This window comes from Mobula hypostoma, chromosome 16 (assembly GCF_963921235.1).
Source record: "Mobula hypostoma chromosome 16, sMobHyp1.1, whole genome shotgun sequence".
In the NCBI taxonomy this organism is placed as follows: Eukaryota; Metazoa; Chordata; class Chondrichthyes; order Myliobatiformes; family Myliobatidae; genus Mobula; species Mobula hypostoma.
The window spans coordinates 33,280,010-33,288,365 of record NC_086112.1 but is presented as its reverse complement, the minus strand read 5'-3'; the positions used below and the strand labels follow the sequence as shown (position 1 = coordinate 33,288,365).

At 39.5% G+C, this 8,356-nt stretch overlaps 1 non-coding gene and 1 pseudogene across 1 annotated transcript; one reads left to right on the top strand and one right to left on the bottom strand.

Moving 5' to 3' along the window:
• Nucleotides 1-209: 209 nt before the first annotated feature.
• LOC134357545 (WW domain-binding protein 11-like) lies at nt 210-2,546 on the top strand (annotated as a pseudogene).
• A 4,653-nt stretch (nt 2,547-7,199) lies between these two features.
• LOC134357646 (U6 spliceosomal RNA) lies at nt 7,200-7,306 on the bottom strand. Its single transcript, XR_010020686.1, has one exon. It is a non-coding gene; the product is annotated as a U6 spliceosomal RNA (small nuclear RNA).
• Between the last annotated feature and the right edge of the window lie 1,050 nt (nt 7,307-8,356).

Sequence of the window (8,356 nt, the reverse complement as noted above, 5' to 3'; positions counted from 1 at the left end):
GGACAGGAGACTGTTGCTGAACAGTTTCTAACTCTCGTCAGTCACATGCATTTGCTGTTAGGCACTACACCGTGAATATAGTGAACAGTTCAAAAGTACACAGTTCAAAGTACGAGGGGTGATTGATAAGTTTGTGGCCTAAGGTAGAAGGAGTCAATTTTAGCAAACCTAGCACATTTATTTTTCCTACATTTACACCTAGTCCAGCAGTCGTGGAGCATACGGATCCCTTCTTTGTAGAAGTCAGCGGCTTGGATCTCCAGAAGTTGTCCACAGCAAGTTCGGGGCCTAAGGTAGAAGGAGGTGAGTTATTAACTTCAAACTTTCTGTATTTTCATTCAAAAGTTGAACTGCATGTGCAGGTAACGACAGCTGTATAACCCATTTCCTTCTACCTTAGACCACAAAGTTATCAATCACCCCTGCTGTGGACCACTTCTACAAAGAAGGGATCCGTATGCTCCATGACCGCTGGACTAAGTGTATACATGTAGGAGGGGACTATGTTGAAAAATAAATGTGCTAGGTTTTCTAAAATTGACTCCTTCTACCTTAGGCTATGAACTTATAGATCACCCCTCGTAAATTTTTTTATCAAAGTACATATATGTACATACATGTGGGCACGAGGCTAAGTGGTTAAGGCATTCGACTACCAATTTGAAGGTCGTGAGTTCGAGCCCCAGCCGAGGCAATGTGTTGTGTCTTTGAGCAAGGCACTTAACCACACATTGCTCTGCGATGACACTGGTGCCAAGTTGTAAGGGTCCTAATGCCCTCCCCTTGGACAACATCAGTGGCGTGGAGAGGGGAGACTTGCAGCATGGGCAACTGCCTGTCCTCCATGCAATCTTGCCCAGGCCTGCACCCTGGAGTGTGAAGGCTTTCCAGGCGCAGATCCGTGGTCTCGCAAGACTAACGGATGCCTTTATTATTATTTATATGACACCATATACAAACCTGAGATTCGTTTTCTTGCAAGCATTCAACATTAGTACAAGAAACACAATAGAATTAATGAAAGACCACATCTAACAGAACGGACAAACAACCAAAGTGCAAAAGACAACAAACTGCGCAAATACAAAGAGAAGGAGAAAAAAGAAATAATAAAAATAATAAACAGTTAGGGCTACACAGCAATATCTATGTAAACCTTCAGAAAGCCACAATACTAAACACCACTAGAATAGTCTGCAAGTTCCTAGCAATTGAGAAATGAGTGTGCTTGTCTATGCCCGTACTTCAGGTTTTACCAGCTTGAGCTGAGAAAAAATAAATGATAATAATAATAATTAAGTTAGCAGAACGGTGCTGCGCTTGAATTTGCAGGTTGTTCATGAGTTATGTTCACTTTTATTTTGGTAGCGGAGGAGGGGAAGAAGAGTGTCACAAAGCTGGGTCAGAGGTCAATCAATTCCACCAAGAGTGGGAAGTTTATGAACCCCACCGACCAGACCTGAAAAGAGGCCAGGAAATGAGAATTGAAGAAGAACAAGAAGCAGTGAATGATGGTGTGAGCACCTGTGCTCAAGACGAAAGACCCCAAACAAATAACTAAAGACATGGAGAAACTGGATGAAACAGAACTCGAACCTGTTCAGCAACCCCAGGTTAATGAGACAGTATTGAAAGGTAAGTGGAAGAAACTCCGAGGCACATTTGAGAGCATCCTGCATCTGTATGAGAATGAAAATATTGATTTTTATAAGGATCTGCAGAAACTTGAGACAGAATATGAACAGAAATGATCCCAACTTTGTCAGTTCTGTGACGATTACCCAGCATGCAGAGGTAGAGTGTATTCTGCTATCAGATATGCCTCAAACATTATGATTCAGGATATACTCCTTCTGGGAGCTCAGCCACCATCCATATTGAAAAAAATATTAGCTCATGAACCAGCCTCCAACCTGTTACACTCATGCACCTTCCTTTGTATGGGGTTCCATGGCTGCCATCCGGTTTGAAGCCACCCAGTCCTTGACCAGGTGCTCCACCACCACAGGTGTTAACATTTTATGCCCAAAGGATGGGGCCTCCTCCAGGTTTACCTCTGAAGGGAAAGGATGACGATAATGTCTATGATCCTGAAACTGCTTTTCTGGAAATGCAGGAGGACGATGAGGAGGAAGACAGTGGGGATGATGATTACAATGATGGCATGGAACAGGATCAGGATGAAAATGGTGATGATTCAAAAGATAAAGACAGTGATGACAATGGTGATTCATGGCACTGAGATGAAGATGATGAAAGACTGGACAATCATAAACCAAGCTGTACTGTGTGGTTTGCAGATGTGCATGACGAACAGAATAAAAGAATGAAAAAAAAATGAAGGAGTTGATTCCTCCGCAGGCCACTTTGCTTTGAATGACAGGGCAATATTTCCTGGAAGAGGAGGAGAAGCCCAGTACTGAAGTGGCCACTGAAGAAAAGTTGTATATAGCGGAGCAGAATCGTTAAAAAACAGACTAAGATTTGCATCTCTTGGCTCCCTTATTTTCCTTTCAATTAGTTTTTATGTTCTGGAGATAAGACAATCTATAATAACTGTCTGGATATTATAACACAGGATAAACAAGCAAGAACAACTTAATAGATATAGCCATACCAAACACACATAACATGCAGAAATCAATAAGTAAAAGACACCAGAATTGTGCTGAATTAAACAGGAAATTGAAAGGCTATGGAACATGAACATGGTATACATTGTCTCAGTAGTAATATCTGCAGCTGGTATCAACCCAAAGTCATTACACAACAGCATTAAACAATATTTATGTAAACCTCCATAAAGACAAAATACTAAACACCACAAGAACAGTCCGAAAGTTCCTAGCAATTGAGAAATGAATGTGTTTTGCTATGTCGGTACCTTAAGTTAACCAGCTTGAGCTGAGAAAAGAATATATAATAGTAATAAATAGTGAAAACATGAGATGCAGAATCCTTGAAACTGAGTCTATAGGTTGTGAGAACAGTTCAGTGATGGGACGAGTGAAGCTGACTAAAGTTATCCCCACTGGTTGAAGAGTCTGATGGTTGAAAGGTAGTAATTGTTCCTGAACCTGATGGTTTAGGTCCTGTGGCTCCTGTGCCTTCTTCCTAATGGCAGCTACGAAAAGGGAGAATGGCCTGGGTAGTGGGGGTCCCTGATGATGGAGGAGCATGTAGGGTTGTGGAAGCAGGGTATCTGCAAAAGGACTTAGAGAGACTAAGAGAACGGGCCAAAGAAGTGACAGGTGGAATATAATGTAGCGAATATAGTGTATGGTCATGCACTTTGATAGAAAGAATAAAGGCATAGATTATTTCCTAAACGAAGAGAAAATTCAAAATCAGAGGTGCGAAGCAACTTCAGAATCAGAATCAGGTTTATTATCACCAGCATGTGACGTGAAATTTGATAACTTAGCAACAGCAGTTCAATGCAATACATAATCTAGCAGAGAAAAGAAAATAATAAATAAAATTAAAAAATAATAATGAATAAGTAAATCAATTATGATATATGTATATTAAATAGATTAAAACATGTAAAAACAGAAATACTGTATATTTAAAAAAAAGAGTGAGGTAGTGTCCGAAGATTCAATGTCCATTTAGGAATCGGATGGCAGAGAGGAAGAAGCTTTTCCTGAAATGCTGAGTGTGTGACTTCAGGCTTCTGTACCTCCTACCTGACGGTAACAGTGAGAAAAGGGCATGTCCTGGGTGCTGGAGGTCCTTAATAATGGAAGATGCCTTTCTGACATACTGCTCCCTGAAGATGTCCTGGGTACTTTGTAGGCTAGTATGCAAGATGGAGCTGACTATATTTACAACCTTCTGCAACTTCTTTCAGTCCTGTGCAGTATCCCCATACCAGACAGTGATGCAGCCTGTCAGAATGTTCTCCATGGTACAACTATGGAAGTTTTTGAGTATATTTGTTGACATGTCAAATCTTTTCAAACTCCTAATAAAGTATAGCCGCTGTCTTGCCTTCTTTATAACTACATCGATATGTTGGGACCAGGTTAGGTCCTCAGAGGTCTTGACACCCAGGAACTTGAACTGCTCACTCTCTCCACTTCTGATCCCTTTATGAGGATTAGTTTGTATTCCTTCATCTTACCCTTCCTGAAGTCACAATCAGCTCTTTCGTCTTACTGGCATTGAGTGCCAGGTTGTTGCTGCAGCACCACTTCACTAATTGGCATATCTCACTCCTGTATGAGATTCTACCAACAATGGTTGTATCACCAGTAAATTGTGAGATTTAGTGAAGGATTTTCTGAAGGTTAACTTGCAGTTTGAGTCGGTGGTAAAGAAAGCAAATGCAATTTTAGCATTCATTTTGAGAGGACTAGAATATAAGAGCAAGAATGCCATGATGAGGCTTTATAAAGCATTGGTCAGATGGTGCTTGGAGTATTGTGAGCAGTTTTTGGTCCATTATCTAAAAAAGGATGTGCTGTCTTTGGAGATGATCCAGAGGAGGTTCACAAGAATGGTTCCAGGAATGAAAAGGTTAACATATGTCGAGCTTTTGATGACTCTGGGCCAGTACTTATTGGAGTTTTAGAAGGATGAGGGTTAATCTTTAGTCAGAGAGTGGTGAATCTGTGAAAAGCATTGTCACAGATGGCTGTGGAGGCCAAATCATTGAGTATATTTAAAAAAGAGGTTGATAGGTTCCTAATTTGTCAGAGTGTCAGAAGTTATGGGGAGATGGCCAGAAAATGGGATCGAGGGGGAAAATAAAGGGAAAATAAATCACCCATGGTGGAATGGCAAAGCAGAGTCAATGAGCCGAAAGGCCTAATTCTATTCTTATATTTTATGGTCTTATGCTGCTCTCCTGCAATAGCATTCCATGTTTATATGTTCAGTGGTGGTGGTGGGCTTTACCTGTGATTGCCGGGGCCACATCCACTACATTTTGTAAGCTTTTCTGTTCAAGGGCACTGATGTTTCCCGGCCATGATGCAACCTGTCAATACACTCTCCACACGCATCTATAGAAATTTATTAAGAGTTTTTGATGACATGTAGAATCTTAACAAACCTCTAAGAAAGTAGAGTCACTGCTGTGCTATCTTCATAATTTTTAAATAGTGTTGGTTGCATGTGTTTGTGTTCAAAAAGCAGTGACATTTTTTGTCACTGATACTTAGTGAAAAATAGGCAGTAATCAATTCAGAACTGCTCATTGTGTTTTCAAGCATTCCGACTTGGAGATGCCAGAAAGGCCAGGAATGAAAATATAATGATTTCACTGCTTTGACAAGTTAGAATCTGCAAAGAATTTGAAGGTATAGACAATCATCCTGAATGTTACAATGTAAATGAAGATTTAGAGGATGTAATCATCGAGAAGATTGTTATGGGTAGTCCATTTTCTATATTAGGTGTCTGTGCTGGATTTGTTCATTTACAGTCAATCAAAAGAACACAGCAGCATACACTGGATTAATTCCTCTGTCGATAACTATTAGGAACTAGTACACAGTTTTGTAGTACTGTCATAGTATTGATAGTGCTCTAATTTGTTCTGTTTTTCATTTAAAGACATAATTTGTTACTCAGTTAAATAGTAGTTTGTCTTTTTGATGCCTTTTTAACTATTTCCATGAAACTTCAGCTAAGTGAGGCTACTGCTTAATTGGGTCCCAATGTGTCCCATTTAACCTGAACCCACTGTATTTAGTATTTGGTAAGGACGTATGCTTGAATTTTGGGTGAGAATAAGGATGTGCTCTGCACTTTAACAATAGATACCAGAAAGGAACATACTCAATGCTAGAAGATCAAAATAAAGAACTGATGGGGGTGGGTGGAGTGGAAAATGATTTCCTTTATTCCAAACCTAAAGCTGACTGTGTAGTTTTTCTCAAATTAAAATAAATATTAACGGAATTTTTTTTACCTCTTACAAAACTTTAAAGATAAATATTTCTCTATAAGTTCACACTAAGAGAATTATGTATGATTATCTAGCTATATAATTTCAATAAAAAAACTCAAAATTATTTTAAGAATGACAATTCCTTTCTACTGCATGACTTCATTTTCAGAAATAGGCTCTGATGATTAACAAAGAATGCTAGATCTTTTTAAACCAAAAATGTACTTGATTCATGGTATATATGGTACTACAATTGGGATATTATCATTATTTTTATATATTGTACTAAGCAATTTAATAATTTCACTTACAAATAATCAGTATAGCTAATATTTCATCCCTGAAGATTCCATCTTCAAGTTTCAGTCTGTCCCTCAGCATGTACTCCTGTAACTTTGAATGTGCCAGCTGGAAGCAATCACATATGGCCATATGCTTGCACTGGAAGACCAGCAAATTTTGGGCATACTTGTGTCTTTCTCCAGGTTGGGAGCAGCCCGTAGAGTAGAGAGTTCTGTGTTACACAGCTGCATGGGATGAAACTCAGCAAAGACTACTACATGTCTTTCCAGATAATCCTGGCAACCACGCAATTCACAAGAAGATGGATGACCATCTCATCAACACCAAAGTCTTCTTGTGGATAATGTATATTAGGTGTGAGATATCTGATGATATGAGCACCTCTCACCACTCACCAAGCAAAGTCTTAAAGTTTGTTTGAGAGTTTTGGTGATAATGCTTTCTTCCATATAATTTTAACACTCTGCTCAGGAAACCATCCACAGGATTCACTGTTTCTTTTTTCCACAGGATCTCCAGGACATTCCATGTTGGCTCCTATGTGATTGAGGTGATCAATAGTGTTTGTTCTGCAGAAACATTTTTTTGAGGGAAAGATGGAGTAGTATGTTCCAATAGGATAGAAAATTCCATGAAAATGAGGCCTGCTTCATTTTTCACAACTCTTGGGACTGGTAGACCCTTGGCAATATTTAGTATTTGTGTACCTTGGCCACCACAATATCTCGATGCAAACACACTTGAAGGTTGCCATTAGGATTGAGGCTACAATGAGAATGCTTTCCCCTAATTTCAAAGAAGACCTATACATGCATCTATTTTGGATATCCAGATGAAATGGAAGATGGCTTGGATGAGCTGGCATGCACAACAGCAGGGTATGTGCCACGTGGATGCTACATTATCACCTTAATCTGATAATAGAAATCTTTCCTGCCCTAGAGAGAGGAAGAGAGAGTACTGCTTTGACATTTACAACTCTTGTTTCACCTTGAATAAAAATATAGGACACTTCATTAATTTACATATCAGCCTTGATTAGGGACTTTGCTTATCTTCTCTGTGTCATTCTTATTTCAATGCATATGCCGCTGAAGTGAACATAGAAAGGAAATTTTCTGTGGTAGCTGGGGTTATTTACTTGGGAACCAGTGAGGGTTTCAGCTTTTCGTGCTTAGTTATTGCATAATTTTCATCTTTTATTTGCTAAGACACAATCAACACTAGTTTTAAAATCTGTAGCAACATTTTCATTCTATATGCTTATTTGCCTTGGTAACTGTGAACATGCAAACAAAGAGAAAAGAAAGGTCATTGATCCACACTGTAAATAAAATTCCCTGCCATTCAAAGCTGGCTGAATGTGATGAGTGCTTCATTGCTGGCAATATTGGCTAGGGATGTCATTTCCTAGCCTGTGAGAAGTTGTCTGTGTATTGCAGTTTCATGACTAAGGTTTGGGCTAGCTTTGTTTATGGAGTGAAGCAATATGATCTGAACAGCTCCCCCATTGCCCTGATGCTTAGCTGCTCCTCAACAGGAAGCTTGTTGGACATGAACTACTGTATGTGGTGAGAAAGACCAAGAAGAGCATTGGGATGATGTTGCGGCTTTGAGATCTAGTTCACCAGTCTGCAGTTAAACCGGGAACGTTGTCAGGCATTTGGTTAAAATCATGGCTTGAATATCATTATGCAGCAGATATAACATACAGTCTATTTTTTTGAGGCCATCCAAGGTTGAGAAAAATGCTTTTATTATTACATTTGAGTGATGGAACGAATAGTTGATATAAGGTTAAAAAGGGTCACGTTGGTGGGGCTTCCTATATTTCTCTTGGACTTGCCTGCAGAGAAGGTCATGGTCATTATGGTTCTGGAAGTATAGAATGAGCACAATATTCAGGCAGCAATTCTTCTGTCAATTGAAGGAGGCCATTAAGAATGGCCCTCACAATGACCTTTCACATGGCAGACATCAGGGAGACCTCTCTGTGTTTAACACAAGCTGAATCTATCTCCTTTCTCGAGTATGGCATCCATGAGGCCTCTGAGATATCCTTCTCTTCCATGACATGGGCATTGAAGGTGTGTCTGAAGTTCCTCTCTACTAAATTTTAGAACTAATGCAGGGAAACTGTCTGCTCTAAAGACT